At 38.4% G+C, this 20,846-nt stretch overlaps 1 non-coding gene across 1 annotated transcript; it reads right to left on the bottom strand.

The window, feature by feature from the left end:
• Window positions 1-242: 242 nt before the first annotated feature.
• LOC145716014 (U2 spliceosomal RNA) lies at window positions 243-429 on the bottom strand. Its single transcript, XR_014138353.1, has one exon. It is a non-coding gene; the product is annotated as a U2 spliceosomal RNA (small nuclear RNA).
• Between the last annotated feature and the right edge of the window lie 20,417 nt (window positions 430-20,846).

The following is a 20,846-nucleotide window of genomic DNA, read 5'->3' as shown; positions in this document are numbered from 1 at the left end:
AAGTGGTCGCTTTTCTGTTCAGAGAGTTGTTGCTATTCCTTTCTTCGATCTCCTGTTGAGTTTGTAGGTGTTCAGAATGGTTTGATCCCTATCCAGCTGAATTCCTGAGAGGAGACGAAATCCAGGTCTCCTACTCCTCCGCCATCTTGCTCCGCCCCCCAATATTTTTTTTTTTTTAAAGATTTTATTTATTTGACAGAGAGAGACAGCGAGAGAGGGAACAGAAGCAGGGGGAGTGGGAGAGGCAGAAGCAGGCTTCCCGCTGAGCAGGGAGCCCGATGTGGGGCTCGATCCCATGACCCTGGGATCATGACCTGAGCTGAAGGCAGACGCTTAACGACTGAGCCACCCAGGTGCCCCGAGAAATATTTTTTAAACTGGTAAGAACAGATACTACACTTGATCTTAGCCAAAAGGCCGGGAAGCGATTGAGAAATATATATATTTTTTAAGATTTTATTTATTTATTTGAGAGAGAGAGAATGAGAGAGCACATGAGAGGGGGGAGGGTCAGAGGGAGAAGCAGACTCCCTGCTGAGCAGGGAGCCCAATGCAGGACTCGATCCAGGAACTCCAGGATCATGACCTGAGCCGAAGGCAGTCGCTTAACCAACTGAGCCACCCAGGCGCCCGAGAAATATTTTTTAATTTATTTATTTTTAAAAAAGATTTATTTATTTTGAGAGAGAGAGAGCAAGCAGCGGGGAGGGACAGAGGGAGAGAGAATCTCAAGCAGACTCCCTGCTGAGTGTGGAGCCTCACCCGGGGCTCGACCCCATGACCCAGAGATCATGATCTGAGCTGAAACCAAGAGTCAGATGCTTAACTGACTGAGCCACCCAGGTGCCCCTTAGAAATATTTTTTAAAACAGTGATTGATTTATTCAGGTTTTCTATTCCACCTTAGGTCAAATTTAATCATTTGTATTACAGGGAGTGTATTCATTTCATCTAGATTTTCCAGTGAATTAGTGTAAAGTTGTTATATTCTCATAGCTTCCTTTTATCTTTTACATATGACTAGGTTTTCCAGTGAATTAGTGTAAAGTTGTTATATTCTCATAGCTTCCTTTTATCTTTTACATATGAGCATCTACAACTTCCACTCATTCCTAATGTGCTTTTTGTGGCTTCTCTTTTTTCCTTGATTAATCTTGGGAAGGTTTTTATTATATTCAATTGGCAACAAAAAGAAAAACGGAGGGGGGTAGTTTGGGGAGCTGATAAATGCCATCTATTAGGTAACTATTTTTAATGCGCTCTATGCCATGCACTGATCCTAGCTAAATGCTGCTGATAGTTGGGGTGACCATATGCCCCAATTTATGTCTATTTTCAAGTATAATAATTAACAGCACTCCCCTTTACTCTCAAAAGTACATGATCAACCTACTGATGGGTCAGAAAAAATTAAAGTTGAAATGTACAAGTGGTAGCCTTAGCAAGATAAATTTTGGTGGAGTGTTGAAGATGGTTGGAAGGGTTTACAAAAATGGAGGATAAAAACTGGAGACGGTGAGAGTTAAATGATTATTTTGAAGAGTTTTGCTATACGAAAGAGAAGAAATGAGGTAGGAGGTAGAAGAGATGGAGTTGTTTGCTATTTTACCCATTTCTGCCTTTATTATTTTTATTTTTTCTTTCCACTTTCTATGGGCTTATCTGAGTTATTTCCTAGCTTCTTAGGTTAATGTGTAATGCATTTAAAACCACATATATATCTGTCCACGAACAAAACATATAGGTTCTGATATGGGTGCTTTCATTTTTATTATTTTTTAAACGATTTGAAATTTCAATTTTGACATTTTCTTTACCAATGAATTATTTAGAAGTGATTTAAAATATCTAGATGCCTGGATTCAACTTTTTAAAAAAATTTCTAGTTTTAATATACTATATTCAGTGAAGTGGTCTATGTATTTCTATATATCTTTTTAAAAAATTTATTGTAATTTTCTTAGTGGCCTTCTATAGGACCAATTTTTGTAAATTTTAACTGAGTAAATGAAAAATTATGTATTCTCTGTTGAATATGAGTTCTATGCATATCTATTAGAATAAACTTGTTAATTATATTAAGTACTCTTGTAACTCATAGTACATCATAGTGGGAGACTTTAACAGACCTCTCAGATGTGGATTTGCTAATTTCCTTTTGTGATTTTGCCAATTTTTCATGTACTCCAAAATGATGTTAGGAACATTTAAGTTCATGATTATTATATCTTCACGGTGAATTATTTAACAATGTGAGGTGTCCTTTTTTATTATGTTCAGTTAGCCAGCATGTAGTACATCATTAGTTTTTGACATAGGGTTCAACGATTCATTAGTTGCATATAACGCCCAGTGCTCATCAGAACATGTGCCCTCCTTAATACCCATCACCCAGTTACCCCATCCCCTCATCCCCCTCCCTCTGTAACCCTCAGTTTGGTTCCCGGAGTCCAGAGTCTCTCATGGTTTGTCTCCCTCTCTGATTTCTTCCCGTTCAGTTTTCCCTCCCTTCCCCTGCGGTCCTTACGTCATTCTTTATAATCCACATATGAGTGAAACCATATGATAATTGACTTTCTCTGCTTGACTTATTTCGCTTAGCATAATCTCCTCCAGTCCCATCCATGTTGATGTAAAAGTTGGGTATTCATCCTTTCTGATGGCTGAGTAATATTCCATTGTATATATGGACCACATCTTCTTTATCCATTCATCTGTTGAAGGACACCTTGGCTCCTTCCACAGTTTGGCTATTGTGGACATTGCTGCTATGAACATTGGGGTGCATATGGCCCTTCTTTTCACTATATCTCTGTCTTTGGGGTAAATACTTAGTAGTGCAATTGCTGGGTTGTAGGGTAGCTCTATTTGTGAAATGCCCTTTTTTAAACTTGTAATCTTCCTGACTTTAAATTCTGTTTTGTGTGATATTGACGGTGCTGTTAGTAGCTTTCTTTTTTTTTTTTTTTAAAGATTTTATTTATTTATTTGAGACAGAGAGAATGAGAGAGACAGAGAGCACATGAGAGGGAGGAGGGTCAGAGGGAGGAGCAGACTCCCTGCAGAGCAGGGAGCCCAATGCGGGACTCGATCCCGGGACTCCAGGTCATGACCTGAGCCGAAGGCAGTTGCTCAACCAACTGAGCCACCCAGGCGCCCAGTAGCTTTCTGTTAGTAGTTGCTGGGAGTAAGTTTTCAAACTTGGAGTAATCATAGTTTCAACTTTCTCTAGTAAGCTGCACATGGCTGGATTCTTAAAATCCAACCTATTTTACCTTTTATAAAACAAACTTACCCAATTAATTTTTATCACTATTTGGATGTATTTAGACCTATTCCCGCCATGTCATTTTGTGTTTCCATTTGCCATCCTTTCTCTCATTTCCCTTTAGCCTTTCTATGGATTACTGGGATTTCCTTTGTTCTTTCATTTACTACTTTGAAAACCACACACATTTTATTTTTATGCTTCTAGAGGTTATGCTTAAATTTTTATCATAAGTTGTTAAATTTATATTTTTCTAACTGCATCTGAGGTTACGTACTATCTACCGATCATTTTTGATGAATCTTTGAATGCTTTTATTTTCCTGAATTCTTCATCAGCATCCCTGCCTCCATCTTCCATATCCCATGTTGACATAATCTGAAATTTTGGCACCAAAATTTTGTTTTTAAAAAATAATTTTTTGGGGCGCCTAGGTGGCTCAGTCTTTAAGCGTCTGCCTTCGGCTCAGGTCATGATCCCAGGGTCCTGGGATTGAGCCCCGCATCGGGCTCCCTGCTCAGCGGGAAGCCTGCTTCTCCCTCTCCCACCCCCCTGCTTGTGTTCCCTCTCTCACTGTGTCTCTCTCTGTCAAATAAATAAATAAAATCTTAAAAATAATTTTTTAATTATGTCCCATAGAAAAAAAATAGTTGTATTATTTTCCTGCTAACTACTGCAGCTTGTTGTTAAGTCTTGGATTCATTTTCTTTGTATATTCTCTAGTAGTTCTCTTAACTTTCAGACAGCACCTATTGAGTTGTTAAAACTCTGACTTTCTGGGTATTTGAAAAAAAATCTTTTTTTTTTTTTTTTAAGATTTTATTTATTTATTTGAGAGAGAGAATGAGATAGAGAGAGAGAGCATGAGAGGGGGGAGGGTCAGAGGGAGAAGCAGACCCCCCGCTGAGCAGGGAGCCCGATGCGGGACTCGATCCCGGGACTCCAGGATCATGACCTGAGCCGAAGGCAGTCGCTTAACCAACTGAGCCACCCAGGCGCCCTTGAAAAAAAATCTTATGTCATTCTCACATTTCAGTAATAATATGTCTGCATATAGATATTTAGATTTGAACTTCTTTGCTTTCTGCAAAGGAAAATATTGTCCAATGTCTTTTTTTCACCTAGCACTGTTGATGAAACACCTACTGCCAAATCTGATTAGAATTACTGTGAATAGTCATTTTCTCACCCTCTCTGGAAGCTTCCTCAGCTTCTCTTTATCCTTGTAGCTATTCTCATGCCCAGCATATTGACTGTGTATTTAATGTTATGAATTGTCACTACCTTTGTACATTGCCTTTTGTTTTGTGTGTGTGTGTGTTTATTTTAATCCTGCCGTATATTTGGTGGACCATTTCAATCTGAGGATTTATGCTTCTTCAACTATAAGAGGAAATTTTATCCTGTTATTTCCTCAGATTTTATCTCTCTTCTATCCTCATTATTCTCCATTAGATAGATGCTATGACTTACAGAACTTTCTTTCATGTCTCTTAAGGTTTCACCTTGTGCTTCATTCCAAGGCTGTCTTCCAGATATCTAATTTCCTTCTCAGCTGGGCCCATTCTTCTACTCCTATCTATTGAATTTTTAATTTCAGTAATTATGTTTTTTTTCCTAAGGTTGGTGTTTGGTTTGTTTTATAGCAGACAGTTCCGATTGTGATGTCACGCTATGTCTGAGGACATTGAATTTGTGTTAAAGTCCTTTTCTTATCACTCTATTAATTTTTCATAATTATAATTCTTCTGTTGGGTTGTTAACTATTTTTCATGATGGCTTCATGCCAGATGTTGGTGATTTTGCCTATGGGCTCATCTTTGTGGCTCCGATCCCCTGTCTGGATTCTCTATCCTTCTGGTCCCACAGCCAGCCGTCAGAGAGTTGTAGAAGTAGCTATTGAGGTTTGTGCTCCACAATGTTTTCAGGGTGAATGCGAAAAAGATGGGATGTATGCTGGGTGGGTTATCTTAGAAGCCAATATTCTGGGTGTCGTCATTCTACTTGGGCATTTTCAGGCTCTGCTCCCCTTCAACATGACCCCTACCCAAGGACACACCTGAATGGATGTGGAGGAGGGGAGTGGGCTGCACATGGCACAAACAGCATGGGTACCCCAAATCATGTCCATGTCATGTGCATTGAAGCCCTCCTCTCAGCACCTAGCTTCTACAACCTGAAGGCATGAGATAGCCCTGGTGATGCTTCTATCTTCTGTGAGATACTTTCCAAAAGGCTCCAGAACGAACTCCAGGCTGCACTTACCTCTTCAAACTTATCCTGTGTATTTTTAGACTCTCAGGAATTTTTCATAATTTTGATTAGCTAAAAATTTCTCTTTGACTTTACAGAATAAGGTATGTATTCTCATAGTCAAAAATTAAATTTAAGGCTTAGAGTAGAAGGATTGAGAGGGTTGGGGAAGGAGGGAACATTGCTGTCTGCAATTAGTTTCCTAAGTGGAAGGCAAAACTTCTACTTTTACTTTGGGTTGTTTGCCTTTTTCTCATTGATATTAGAGATAGTAAGCAATTGTCACCTACGTTGTAAATATTTGTTAAATATGCCTTTTAATTTTGTTTAAGATAACTTCTGAGATACAGAAATTTTACATTTTTGTGAGGACAGACCCGTCCATTTTCTACTTTAAGATTTCTGGATGTTGTGTTGTGCTCAGAGGGCCTTCCTAATACATAATTAAAACCTATTTTTATTATAGCGCCTTTTAATATTTCATGGTTCAATCTTTTATGATTAGGTATTTTCATGTTTAGATATGGCTCCATCAGGGTTTTAATTATGTGTTTGGTGTGAGATTTGGTGTGTGTCCCGTTCCCTTTTTTCTAAAATGAAAGTTTTTATTGCTAATGTCCTTCCCTGCTCTGTTAACTTGTTTTAGGTGGGTGGGAGTGTGGGAGTGGTTACTTTTTTTTAGTGCATAGGTCATCAACCCATAATGAGCCATATTGGTATTTGATGGATTGGACTGTACAGCACTCAGAGTTCTTGAACCTTGAGATGAATGCAGTACCTGCCTGGGATTTGGGGTCCTCTCTCTTGGTGAGCAGGTGAGTGTGAAGAAGGGCATGTATAGATAGTGAAGCCAGGGAAACTGACTGTGGCAGGGAGCACTGTCCACTGAAACAATTTTCCCGTTTTCCCTTTGGACAGATAGCTAGAGTCCATCTCCCTGCCTCTCTCACTGTAGAGCCAGGTGACTAAGTTCTCCAGTGCAATGTGGACAATATTCATGCTGGGCCCATAAAAAGCTCTCATTTGTATTCCTCCATCGTCCTTTTTGAAGCTTGGATAAAAGTGATGAGGTTCAAGGAGATGGGGCCACGAGATGCAGGGATTCTGAATATGTATAAGGCCATATGGAGGAGAGCTTCGTGCTGACTGGCATGGAAACACTCGCCTTGGACTAACACTTAAGTGGGAAATAAGCTTCTTTGGTATCTGCCCAAATAAGACAGGAGATTTAAGTTTCTGGCAGATATGCAGAATTGAGTTAGAAAAGTTCCCCTCCATTCCTAACTTACTGTTGTTTTAATCAGGAGTGGGTGTTCACTTTTATCTGAAAAAATTTGACAACTACTTAGGGATAGAGAAGAAACTGATAGTTTCTCCAGAGTACCATAGAGACCTGATGCTTGAATCCCCCAATGTGATAAATCACAATTATTACACTGAATTTGTTTAACAATGTTAACATTTTCTAATTTATTTATTTTTGCTTTTATTTTTATTAATTCCTTCCTTCTAGTTTCCTTGGTTTTATTTTGTGTTCTTTTTCTAATATCTTGAGTGCGTTCATTTTTTGTTTGTTTCATTAGAAAGGCATTCAGGGCTATGAAGTTTCCTATATTCCACGAGTACTGATTCATAATATTCTTTTATTATTTGCTAAGCGATCTGTTAATTCATAAAGTTCTTCGTTAAATAAATTCTGTACTAAGAACTGACATTGTGTGCTTTATGCCAATCACTGATCAACAGAACATCTTTCCGTTTCTCCATTTTGGAGTGTTCTGGCCAATACTTTTCTTTTTGTAACTCATATCAGGGTAATGAGTAAGGAGCAAAGCAACCCCATATTCCTCTATAATACGTTTGGTATTTTTGCGGTATGGTTTTACCCATGCAAGTCTCTTAATAGGTAATTTATTTCTTTTTCAGTACTAATTGGAAAAATGTACATATTGAGCTATAGCCATTTAAAACCTTTGAATTCTAAAATTATCAAAAATATGAAAGCCTTAAGCAATGAAAATCAGTATTTCTGTCTTTAAATATTTTAATGGCTATATGTAAAAATGAAGTATCTTATTAATATGACATGGTGATATATGTTTCTTTCTTATCTTTATCTTTACAATTCCTTGTTGGATAGAAACTTAATATGGCCATAAAAAAACCTTTATATTATTTGCTATGGGGATTTAAACCTACATTTTCTTTTGTCTCCTCTGGTCATCTCATTATTAAAACCAAAGTTACATCTTTTTATGCATAGCAAATTTGTTCCTTAAGGGGCTATCAAATATCATTTTGGTTTATATTATCGTGGTTTAGAATATGGACTCTGGTGTCAACACTTACTAGCTCTGTGACATTTGGCAAGTTTCTTTTTCTTTCTCTGCTTCTCTTTCCTCAAATGTAAAGTGGGGATAACCATGGTCTTTACCTCATAGGAGTTTCCCAAGGATGAAGAGTTCAAAATGTAAAGTTCTTACAACAGTCCTGGGGACAATGTTAGTTCTGTGTACTTTAGCTGTTTTTATTATAATCTAGAAGCAATCACAGCTACCTTCTCTAAAATACCTCTTTTTTTTTTTTTTCCTGATTTTCTTCTCATAGTTAAAGGGCCCTTTCTGTTTAAGGGACATTATATAAACTGTCACCACTTATTACAATCCCAGTGATATAGGTATTATTATGCTATATGAGAAGCTAAGAGAGTGACATGATTTTCAAACTCACAAGGCAGTACATGACAGAATTGGGACTTGACTTTATGTCTGTCTGTCACTTAAGTCCACGCTCTTCCCATTATATCACTCAGCCTGATGTCACCACTCTATAAAATCCACCACCATAACATTTTTCTGCCATTACCAAGCCAGAGCTTCATCCTGTACTTACAGCACCAAGGTGGTATCTCTGTAGCTTGTCTAAGACAATAGATAGCCCAGCACTGTTGACCTGGAGTTGTGATCACACTGCTCCTGCCTGATGCAGGACATTTAGTCTCTAGCACCACAGAGAGGAGAATGTAGACATTAATGGTTTACTGCTGCTTATCTCAGTTGACTGCAGATAATTTGTCAATCAATACCTGGCCTTTTGATTTTCTCTGTGCCGTCTCTCCCAAGTCCCCCGTTTCAAATAAATGTTGAGGATTGCCTGTCTCTAGCTCTCTGGATAGACTGTCGGCATGAAGGCACTACACAATATTGCATGGGATTCCTGGAGTTCATGTAGGAACAGGAAGAAAATGGGTGTTTTCCAAGACAGAAACTGGAGGGGTTTGTTGCTGGGAAAATGCTTCCTAGGCCTGAAATTAATTAAGGCTTTGATTGTGTCCATTCAAAGACCTATGCCCAGTCTAGGTCCACGAGGCCCGCATTCTCTGGTCATTCTGATCCCGCACACTCACTACCACCTCCTCCCACTTCTCAGAGCAGCCTCCAATCACAGAGTGCTGCCCATTAGACTAGATTGTTTTATATATTGTCCAGTCTCTCCAATCTTTCCTTTTATATTTGTATCCCCCATATCCTCTGCCAAGTGGGGACCATGTAGTGACCATTATCTTCTTTATTTTTTTCATTGTGGTAAAATATACATGACATAAAACTTACCTTTTTAACCATTTTTTAGTATATAGTTCAGTGGCATTAAGTACATTTACATTACTGTGCAACTGTCACCACCGTCTATCTCAAGAACTTTTTCATTATTCCAAACTGAAATTCTGTACCCATTAAACAGCAACTCCCCAGTATTCCCTCCCCCAACCCCTGCAATCGGCATTCTACTTTCTGTTTCCATGAGTCTGACTACTCTTACATATGTGACACCAGTCATAACAATCTTTTGTCCTTTTGTGTCTGGCTTATTTCACTTATCATAATGTCTTCGGGGTTCATCTGTGTTGTAGCATGTGTCAGAACTTCATTCCTTTTTTAAAAATATTTTATTTATTTTTTTGAGAGAGAGAAAGATAGAGAGCATGAGCGGGGGGAGGCCAGGGGGGCAGGGAGAGGCCTCCCTGCTGAGCAAGGAGCCTGAGGTGGGACTCGATCCCAGGACCCCGAGATCATGACCTGAGCTGAAGGCAGATGCTTAGCTAGCTAAGCCGCCGAGGCACCCTAGAACTTCATTCCTTTTTAGGCTGAATAATATTCTATTATATGCATACACTGCATTTTGCTTGTCCACTTGTCCATGGTGGACATTTGGGTTGCTTCCACTTTTTACTACTGTGAATAATGCTGCTATAAATATTTGTGTACAAATGTCTGTTTGAATCCCTGCATTGAGTTCTTTGGGGGTATATACCTAGTAGCAGAATTGTTGGATCATATGGTAATTCTGTGTTTAATTATTTTGAGGAGGCACTATACTATTTTCTAGTGTTGCACCATTTTATAACTCCACCAGCAATACACAAAGCTTCCAATTTCTCCATATCCTCCCAGCATTATTTTACCATTATTCTTTGGACTTAATCCTCAAGACAAGTAAATAATTATTACTCTATCTAACATCTTTATTATAATCCACAGCTGACAATTTTTTTTGCAGATATTAGCCTTTGAACTTTTATAATAATTTTTGGTTTAAGTATTATATTACAAAAGCAGAAATTGAAGTTCAGAGGTGTTGCAAGATCACCCAAGATCACAAAGCTAATATATGGAAAAGTCAAACACACAAACTTTATTCCTGATTCTTTTCATTATTTGGAGAATTAAACAGTCTATGTTCTTTGAGATTCTCTCCTGCGGACTCTGTTCACTGGAATCAAAGCAAAAGGAAAGCTCCTACATTGAGAAAAGATTCCAAAAAAAAGGTATCTGCTATTCTCCCATATGTCCTAAGGTATTAAAGAAAATAAATGGCTTCAATAAGTGGCAGGAAGGACTTAGGTTAGATATTAACTGGGTGGCTGATGTTGGTGAGACATTGAAAAAGATTACTAAAGGATACTTTGAGATAATTAAAGTCCTGAAAAATGCTATGGGTTGGATTCCATCCCAGTACATGCCTGAGGATGCATGCAGGAAGTGATTCAATGAATCATTGTTAATTCTTTGAAAGCAGGGGGATAAACGGGATGTTCTCACATAGTTCTATGAGTGAGTTTTCTGATTCTATAGCAAAGATTCTACCGAATGCATCTGTAGTACTCAGGAATGGTGTTCTTTGGTGTTTGGGGATGGATCTTTGTTTTCTTGACCCTTTCATCCTTGATCTTTGGAGAATGCGGACTCCCTCACTCAATTCTATTTCAGACCCAGAGCTGGCCAGAGCCTCAGGGGAGAGGTCAGATATGACCTGACTCACCTGGGGTCTTGAGCTACTACTGGGGCAGTTATTTTTCTACACTACTGTTGATTTGGTTGCACTCTGTTCCCCAGGGAGATTTGAAGGTGATGCAGTTTTGGCCTGAGATTAAAGGGGGGCAGTTTCGGTGGGTTTATGGGTCATCAGTGCTGTGGCATGAAGAAGGGACAAGGTAGCTGATTTAAGACAGTAAATAGCGTAGCTTTTCCAACAGGCCAGCACTGTTGATGTGGAGTAGTGATCACACTGCTCCTGCCTGATGTAGGACACTTAGTCTTTGGAACCACCAAGCAGAGGAGAGTTAGAATGTAGAGCAGGGGAGAGTTCTCGGAGATGACTCCATCCAACCAACTCTGTCACTGTGCAGATGACAAAGCCAAGAGAGGTGTCAATTATTTTTCTTTTACATTTCAGAGTTGGAAATTGAAGAATGCAATGGAAAGCAAGATGAACAAGGCAAGGGTGTGTAGCCACCAATCCCAGATCCAGGGAGCCATTACTGGTAAGCAGACCTGCCTTCAGATGTTCCACAGGGTCTGCAGAGTTTACAGGACAATTTAAGAACACTCCAGACCAAATATCATCTCAATAAATACATGGAATCAAGGCCAACAGAACCTGGCTTAGCACTTAGCTCATCTTCCTTGACACCAGAACTCCTTTCTAAGCCCCAGATTACTTCATATAATGTTAGGAAACGCCCTCCATAGTTCTGCCTCGTTATCTCTGCAGGGCAGCTGGTGGCTTCTATAGGCAGCCCTCACCAGTGCAAGATCAACACAAGTCCACAAACCTCAATCACTCTGTTTTCACCCACTCTAGGTTGCTTTCTCTCTAACGTAATTGCCTGAATTTCAGTGTCTGTGATAAGAACTCAAGGGTAATATCACACATCTCTGGAATCCCTCCACCGGTTATGAGCTGTGCCCTGCAAGTGAGGATAGTAGGATTTGGCCAATTATGAGTGCAAGGTTTTCCTGGCACTGCCCTGACCTGTATAGAGAACGTCATGCTGTGCACACTCCTTGGAAGCTGGCCTGATTTCACAATTTTTCACACCTATTGTAATCTACTCCTATCTCACACAAGGGCCCTGCCCAAGCATGTTTTGATGTTTTATGTCATAAGTTGCAAAATTCAGGATTGAAGCATCAAAAGTAGAAATCCACATTTTTCTTTCTTATTCTGTAAGATTTAGCATGTTAGTTTTCTTTAAGTGCAACAGAGTATGGTGAACAAAATGTGTTGTGGTGGATTATGAAAGTGTTTTCCTTTTTCACTGTGTTGTACACCTGAAACTAATATTACACTGTATGTTAACTAACTGGAATTTAAATAACCTAAAAAATTTTTATGCAATGAAAATTTATTATATTTATGAATCAGATAAATTTTTTAAAGAACCCTTCTAGGTGTAGTAGGAGTTGTGGGGCCTCTGAGGGGTTCTGTGACGTTGGATCTTAGTCACTCCCTCACTTCGGTGATGAAGTGAAGCACTATGACTGCCAGGCTGTTGGCTACATTGGGGTTTTATGACTCAGTGAAAGATCTAAATTCATCATCATTAAAAATATATCTGTAGAGGGCGCCTGGGTGGCTCAGTTGGTTAAGCGACTGCCTTCGGCTCAGGTCGTGATCCTGGAGTCCCGGGATCGAGTCCCGCATCCGGCTCCTTGCTCAGCAGGGAGTCAGCTTCTCCCTCTGACCCTCCCCCCTTTCATGTGCTCTCTCTCTCTCTCATTCTCTCTCTCAAATAAATAAAATCTTTAAAAAAAAATATCTGTAGAGCCTGGGGGATGTTTCAGATACTAGCTTTATTGTTTCAAAACCCTAGATGTGGAGCTGGAATGTGCCAAGAAATCTCTACTTGAGTTGGAGGGAAAGCAGGTGGTCCTTCAGGAGGGGAGGAGGTGGGGGGATGAACATTCCTTGGTTTCTGCTTCTTTGGTGTTTTCCTCAGTGTGACTAACTAAAATGCTCTTTGTTCTTTGTTCCAGAGTTAGAGACATCCCTGCCACGTGGCACATAGATTTATAACTCTGAGCAAAGGTTTCAACAAATACGATTTCTTCACTCCAAAGTCCGTCTATTTGTGCTCCCTGAAATAAAGAACAGAGTATTTCTGTCTGCTGGTCTCTAATCCCAGGAACCTTGGCGGCAGAGGCAGGGGGAGTTCCAAAAGGTCTTCTTATAGCTCTGGAGATAATGACTGGCTCAAACAAGCTGGCACTGCATGGGGACACCCATGGACCTTATTTCTCTCTCTCTCTCTCTCATTTTTCTTTTTTTCAGACTGACATAGATAGTGTCTGCACTGACACAGGCAGTCCAGAAAAAAGAAACTGTGTCTTTTATAACTTTTACTTAAGTGGGGTAAGTGGAAAGATCATAACTGAAAGATTTGTTGAAGACACACTTCTTATCCAGACAATCCATTGTAAGGTTGCAATTAAAAAGTTCTACGAGGAGCAAGAGATTAAAAAAAAAAAAAAAGACAAGATCTGGGATTAGGTTTAATGACCTGGAATATGCAAGGGACATGATAAAATTTCTGATTCCATATCTGGGATGTGGGTACGTGATCTGAGACATACATCAGACTCTTCAACGGCTATTGAAGCCATTGCCCCCCACTACACCTCCTCCCATGAAGACAGGCACTAGGGAAGGTGCTTGAATTCTTTCAGGGCCTACGGCTGTCACGAAGCAATTTGTTTCTTTAACATCTCACATATAGATGGCTGAAATAACATGGAAAGCTCACCTGGATGCCAGACTGGGGAAGTGCAGTTCAAATGTCCCAAGTCCATAGGACAATGTTTCCTGGAAAACATTTGACTTGAAGCCAATGTAATGACACTAAATCTACTCCAGGGCACAATTTTGTATAAGGCATCCATTTTGGAGCCTAGCCCAAATACTAGTGGAATTCAGCATTACATTACAATCTGACTTACCACAAGGTCTTGCAGCAGAGTCCAGGTATGGTAACCTTTGGATTACCTAATCTGGGAAGGAGTCAATTGGTCTATGGAATACCTGAAAATGAAACAATATCTACCAGAGATGGGAACGTATGCCCGCCTAGAAACTCTGTTAAGACACCCCTTGAAAACTGAAAACCATAAAAATGCCAACAATGTCTTGGTTCTTGTGAAGTTCGCTGTCTTGTGATGAAAGAAGATAAAAAACAACAATCTTAGGTAATTTAAAGTGGCATAATTAAGAGTATATCCAGGGCACTGTCAGAACACAGAATAGGGATGCCCTTATCCAGCCAGATGATGAAGGCCAGGGAAGGCTGCCACTCTATCTAGTTATAAGAAATTCAGGGTACAGTTAATGTATCTTGTGTTGAAGATGACACTTGTCCTCCAAATAACTCAGACTCTTCCCAGAACAATTCCAAAGGCCTTAGCTTTTCTCATAAATGCTCTATGTATTTGTTAAACTACATCCTCAGTGAATGGAAGGAAGGTCAGAACTGTGTCACTGCTTTGTAACCTAAAGTCTTCTGCTTTGTCTACTGAATGAGTTTCTGAATTAATATTCCTCCCTACACATTTTTCCTTTAAAAAACCTATTCTTTCCTGCCTTGTAATCTGAGTCCCTACTTCTCTGTACATCATTCTTCACAGATCTCTATCTAACCACTTAGACAAACTGATTTCATTTGACATTATTTATTCAGGACAATAAAAGCAAAATTGCCTTAGATGGACTTTTTTTGGTTTACATTATGAAAAATTTTACCTCCCTTGATATTTGCTGTTTTTCTTCCTCATCTGCACACTCCCTGTAGGTCTCCTAAATGGTCCATGCTCAAGCTGTGTACGTTTGGCAGTTATCTTCAGTACCAGATCTCTCTTTGTAATGGAAAACCTAGAAATGTTTTCATTTCCTGTAAAGTTATCTGAGTCAGATAAGCTGAAAGCCAGAGAACGGGCTCTGTCTGGGGTTGCTTGGAGAACTCAAGGCCCTAAAAGTGAATGTCCTCTTCTCATTGCTTGACAGAGCTATTTATCTTCCATGACTTAGCACTTTACATGCAGGACAGGGTCTGACTGGCCTGACTTGTGACAATATTAGGTTAGAAAATCTTTTATCCTTTCATCTTTTCTCATTGGCAATTTTCATGAGTCCATTATTCCTATCGACTAGAGAGGAACTCAGGAATTACAAGGATGGGCCCTTGGAATTGCTTTCTGCGGTTATGCAGAGTATCTTCTGAATGCATTCACTGTCCTACAATGGAGCTCGTAGAGTGGAAGAATTTAAGAATTTATTATTGAGTAAGGGCCAGGTTTAAAATTTTTCAGCCTGAGTTTGGATGCAATGCAGGGTCACTTCAATTATCTTGGAAATGAGAATGCTAGTAACCAGTGGAGAGACTATTCTGGAATAAGATAATAACATTATCCAAAGCCACTTACAGTTTAATAATAAATATTTTGTACCAATTGATATTATCATGCAGATTTTCTTGTTAGATCTGCTTATAGAGTGAATTACACCAACAGAGGTTTTAACAACTCTGTTGAGATACAATTCCCATACCATACACTTCATCCTGTTAAAGTATATAATTAACAGATTTAGTATAATCACAGAATTGTATAGCCATCACCACAATCTAATTTTAGAACATTTCCATCACACCAAAAAGAAACCCCATAACTATTAGCTATAACCAATCAATGTCCTCATTTCACCCCAGCCCTAGACAACTGCTAAAACTACTTTTTTTTTTTTTTAAAGATTTTATTTATTTATTTGACAGAGAGAGAGATAGCGAGAGCAGGAACACAAGCAGGGGGAATGGGAGAGGGAGAAGCAGGCTTCTTGCCGAGCAGGGAGCCCGATGTGGGACTCGATCCCAGGACCCTGGGATCGTGACCTGAGCCGAAGGCAGACGCTTAACGACTGAGCCACCCAGGCGCCCTAAAACTACTTTCTATCCCTGTTGATTTGCCCATTACAAATCTTTCATATAAATGGAATCATATAGTATGTGGTCTTCTGCGACTGGCTTATTCAATTTAGCATAATGTTTTTAAGGTTCATCCTGTTGTAGAATATATCAGGGCTTCATTCATTGTTATTGCCAAGTAATATTCCATTGATAGATATACATTTGTTTATTCATTCATCAGTTGTTAGACATTTGGATTATTTCCACTTTTTGGCTATTATGAATAATGTAGCTATGCAGTGTTATTTACAAAAGCCAATATATGGAAACAATCTGACTGTCCATGGACAGATGAGTGGGTACTGAAGATGTGATATATATATATATAGTAATCAGCCATAACAAAGGAAATCCTGCCATTTGCAACAACATGGATGAACTTCAAGACGTTATGCTAAGAAAAATAAGTCATACAAAGAAAGATAAATACTGTATGATCTCATATATATGTGGAATCTGCAAAACAAACAAAGGAAAAGAGATGTGTTCGTTACCAGAGGTGGAGGGGGGATTAGATGAAGGTGGTCAAAAGGTATAACTTTCAGTTATAAGATAAATAAGTGCTATGGATGTAATGTACAACATGATGACTATGATTAATACCGATGCGTGGTATATATGGAAGTTGTTAGAATAAATGTTAAGAGTTCCCATCACAAGGAAAATAAATTTATTTTTCTTTTTCTCTTATTTTTTGTATTTATATGAGATGATGGATGTTAATTAAACTTATTGTGGTAATCATTTCAAACCTTATATGTAAGTCAAATCATTGTACCATATACCTTAAATTTATAAAGTGCTGTATGTCAGTTATACATTAATAAAACTGGAAAAAACAATGCAGCTATGAACATTTATGTGTATATTAAGTGTTTGCATGGACATATGTATTCATCTTTCTTGGGTATACATCTAGGAGTGGAATTGCTGGACCATATGGTAACTCTATGTTTAACCTGCTAAGAATTGACAAAAACCAGACAGCAATAGGATTTTTTCCCTAAGAAAGTGTTAGGGACTGACAATAAAAGGAGATCAAAATTGGGACTGAAGGGGGTTAACCCCAGCCAGACTGCTTTAAGTGTCTTAATCTGGGTATAAAGGGTAGTAACAAAAAATATTTCCTAGACAACACTTAGAAAGCAAAGCTGCAAATAAACTTTCCATTAGTCATAACATCCCAAGAGCTTTTCTAATTCAGACAGGAAACTAGGTAGATTTTCTATTTTTGTAAATTATTTCTACATGGCATGTCTCAGGAGCACTTAGGGAAGACATTGTATAGATTTCACTGCCTAGAGTCAGATCGGAATCTTGTAAAACCGTGTTGTCCAATATAATAGCCATTAGTTATATGTGGCTTTTACTATTAAATTAGTTAAAACAAAATAACATTTAAAATTCAGGTCCTTAGGTGTACTAGCCACATTTCAAGTGCTCAATAACCACTTGTGGCTTGTGGCTACCAGGTTGGACATTTCCCTCATTGCAGAAAGTTCTATCAGACAGGGTTGTTCTAAAGCAATGGTTCTTAAATGGATGGTGATTTCAGCCCCCAGAGAAATCTGGCAATGTCTGGCAACATTTTGTTTTTTTACAATTTTTGGAAGGGAGGGTCCTACTGGTATCTCCTAGGCAGAGGCCAGGGATGATGCTAAATATCCTATAATGCACAGGACAGCATCCACAACAATTAACTATCCAAAAATGTCAGCAGTGCCCACGTTGAGAAACCTTAGCCTGCACAATGACCTCCAAACCTGGCTAGCCCTTTTAAAGAATCACCTGTTAGGCTTTTAAAAAAATACGTGTGTATGAGCCCTACCCCAGAGATTATGATTAAGGCTGTATGAAGAGAATCCAGGGATCTGTATTGTTCAAGGCTTTCCAAGTGATTCTTCTGATTGGCCAGATCCAAGAACTATTGTGTGAAAGTAGACTGACTCTCAGCTCTTAATTCAGATGAAAATCACCTGGTAAACATTAGCAGTACTCCCAGAATAGATTAATGGCTCCAAGGCCATTACCTCTTCTGTTTAATTTCTTCAATTACCTATCTCAATTAATGGGGTCATTAAGCACTTAAGACTTGCCTTAATTTTCTTCCTTTAAAAAAATTCTTTCATTCTGTGTAAATCCTGTTTGCAAATAATTACATCTTGTTAATTATTGTACACTTCCTGTTTACAAACAGAACAAGTGACCTAGAAAATGGTTGGCAGCTGTCTTTGTTCGCTGGTGTTTAATGGGAAATAGCTGAGCAAACAGGCGCATGGGCCCTGTTGGTGATTTGGTACACGTCATCGCCCATTGCTCTGCTACCAACTAACTAAATATATGGAAGTGGGATTTCATTTTAAATGGTCTGGAGTTGCATACTTTAAGTTCAACATAATTCTGCTGAACTTAGGAAAGTATAAAATGAATTAATTTTAGCTTTAAGACTTTTTTTCTATTTTCCATCATTCTGTAATAAATGACAAAAAGGGAACAGTCCTTGCTCTTAAACCTAAAAGGTAGTAATGGAAAATGAGACCTGAACACATGTATCTGTAAGAATAGATGTTAAATATTCTAAGAGGGTACAAATATGAAAGGAACAGATCCTTCTGGCTGGAGAGAGCTGGGAAGTTTTCATGGAGTAGCAGCACCTTTGGCTTTCCCTTCACCTATTCGATATGTTGGCTAGGTCCACCATGTTAGGAGTCGGGGATAAGTTGGCACAATCCCCCTATTTATGGAATTCCATTTCCTGGAGGCTAATTAGTCAGTTAGCAATTATTTACTGTGAGCCAAGCATACAGATGGGTGATGATGATTCCAAGTGATCACTGTTAAGATAGGGGAAGGACATGGTACAGTTTATTACAGGCTGGATTTTTATCGCACGGAATCCTCCTTTCTAAGCACAGACGTATCTCTGACCTCACTTGCAAGGCCAGGATCATAGGGCGCTCACTCACCGTCAGTGATAATTTAATCATGCAGCAATTTCTGTTTGTTGACATGCTGCCATTATCCGGTGGATCACTAGGGTTGACTGGCATCCTCCAAGGGATCAGTACAGAAGTGTAATTAAGAAACCACTGGCCTGATCCTCAGTTTGTTAATACCTCTGAGGACGTTTTCTGAGAGAACTAATACTGTTAGTTCCAGGTTTGCAAATCTGGAAGCTGTGTCAATTGTGAGATTCTTCAGGAATATGATTACTATGTACCGCACTTTGTGGTGCGAAGTTTATATGGCTGGCTTTATTCAATCTCAAAATGATGTCAAATTGTAAAACATTTTAAACATATCAAAATTACAGAAAATAATATAACAGGTACCTATATGTACTCCCCATAATGCCTAGAAGATCATAACATTTTGCTTTTTTTTTTTTTGCGTTCAGTTCTGTCTCTGTTATTGTCTCTGGGACATAAATGAAATAAAACATTAAAGATATAGCTCAAGTTCCCCTTGCACCCCACCACCCATTCCTTCAGGCTTTCTTCCTGCCAGAGGAAACCAATATCTTAAAGCTGATAAATTAGCAGTCTAATTCTCATGTATTAAATTATAATTTAAAATAAAAATTTAAAAATTTTTCTAAATGTGTAAGCATGCATAAACAATATATACTATTGTTTGTTTAGTGTTTACACAAATGTACAATATTGGACATAGTCTTTTTCAACTTATTTTAATTCAAAGTTATATTTTCAAGATACTTAGATATATATAGATGCAGTTCATTCATTTTCTTTTTATTTATTTTTATTAACATATAATGTATTATTTGTTTCAGGGGTACAGGTCTGTGACTTATCAGTCTTACACAATTCACAGTGCTCACCATAGCACATACCCTCCCCAGTGTCCATCACCCAGTTCATTCATTTTCATTGCTGGACAGGAATCCATCCATTTCACCTTACCAGTAGTTCAGGTCTCTTTTCCCTATAATATTCTTTATGTGCCTTTTCTTGTCTTTTTTTTAAAATTAAATTCAATTAGCCAACATATAGTACATCATTAGTTTTTGGTGTAGTGTCCAATGACTCATTAGTTGCACATAACACCCAGGGCTCATCACTTGATCGGTTCTGCAAGAGGTCTGTCCACCTGATTAGTTTTTTCAAAGATAGGTATTTATTTCTTTATTTATAGGAATTTATTTTTTTTTTCTATTTCATTACTTCTTGTTCTTTATTAGTTTTGAGGGTCTAAAATGTTCTATCTTTATTTTTTGTCAGTTTTATTGAAGTACAGTTCACATACAATAAGATTCACTGATTTTAAATATATAATTCAATGAGTTTTGGCAAATGCATATAGTGGTGTCACCACAAACACAATCAAGAACATTTCTATCACCCCCAAAACTTCTCTCATGCCATTTTGCAGTCAATTCCTTCTCTTCTACCCATGAGCCCTGTCAATTACTCTTCAGCTTTCTGTTGGTATAGCTCTACTTTTTCTAAAATTTCATGTACTTATAAAAAAAAAGTGTATAATTTTTTTTGCATGCCTATTTTCAGTTAGGATAATGCTTTGAGATATATCCATGCTGTTACATGTTGCCATAGTTTGTTTTTAGTGCTATGTAGTATTCTATTTTCAAAAGAGACTCTCTTCTGTTCCATGATCTATGTGTCTACATCAATCAGTGTCTTGGTTAGTTATAGTTTCAGTCTTAAAATCTGGTAGAGTAAACCTTCCAATTTCATTTTTTTAATCTTTTAATAATTTTTTAAAAATTTTATTATGTTAATCACCATACATTACATCATTAGTTTTTGATGTCGTGTTTCATGATTCATTGTTTGCGTATAACACCCAGTGCTCCATTCAGTATGTGCCCTCTTTAATACCCATCACCAGGCTAACCCATCCCCCCACCCCCCTCACCTCTAGAACCCTCAGTTTGTTTCTCAAAGTCCATAGTCTCTCATGGTTCGTCTCCCCCTCTGATTCCCCCCGCTTCATTTTTCGCTTCCTACTATCTTCTTTTTTTTTTTTTTACATATAATGTATTATTTGTTTCAG

This window comes from Leptonychotes weddellii, chromosome 10, assembly GCF_054177405.1.
Source record: "Leptonychotes weddellii isolate Sample4059 chromosome 10, ASM5417740v2, whole genome shotgun sequence".
Taxonomy (NCBI): Eukaryota; Metazoa; Chordata; class Mammalia; order Carnivora; family Phocidae; genus Leptonychotes; species Leptonychotes weddellii.
Note: the sequence above shows the minus strand (reverse complement) of the source record. Positions and strands in the feature narration are given on the sequence as shown.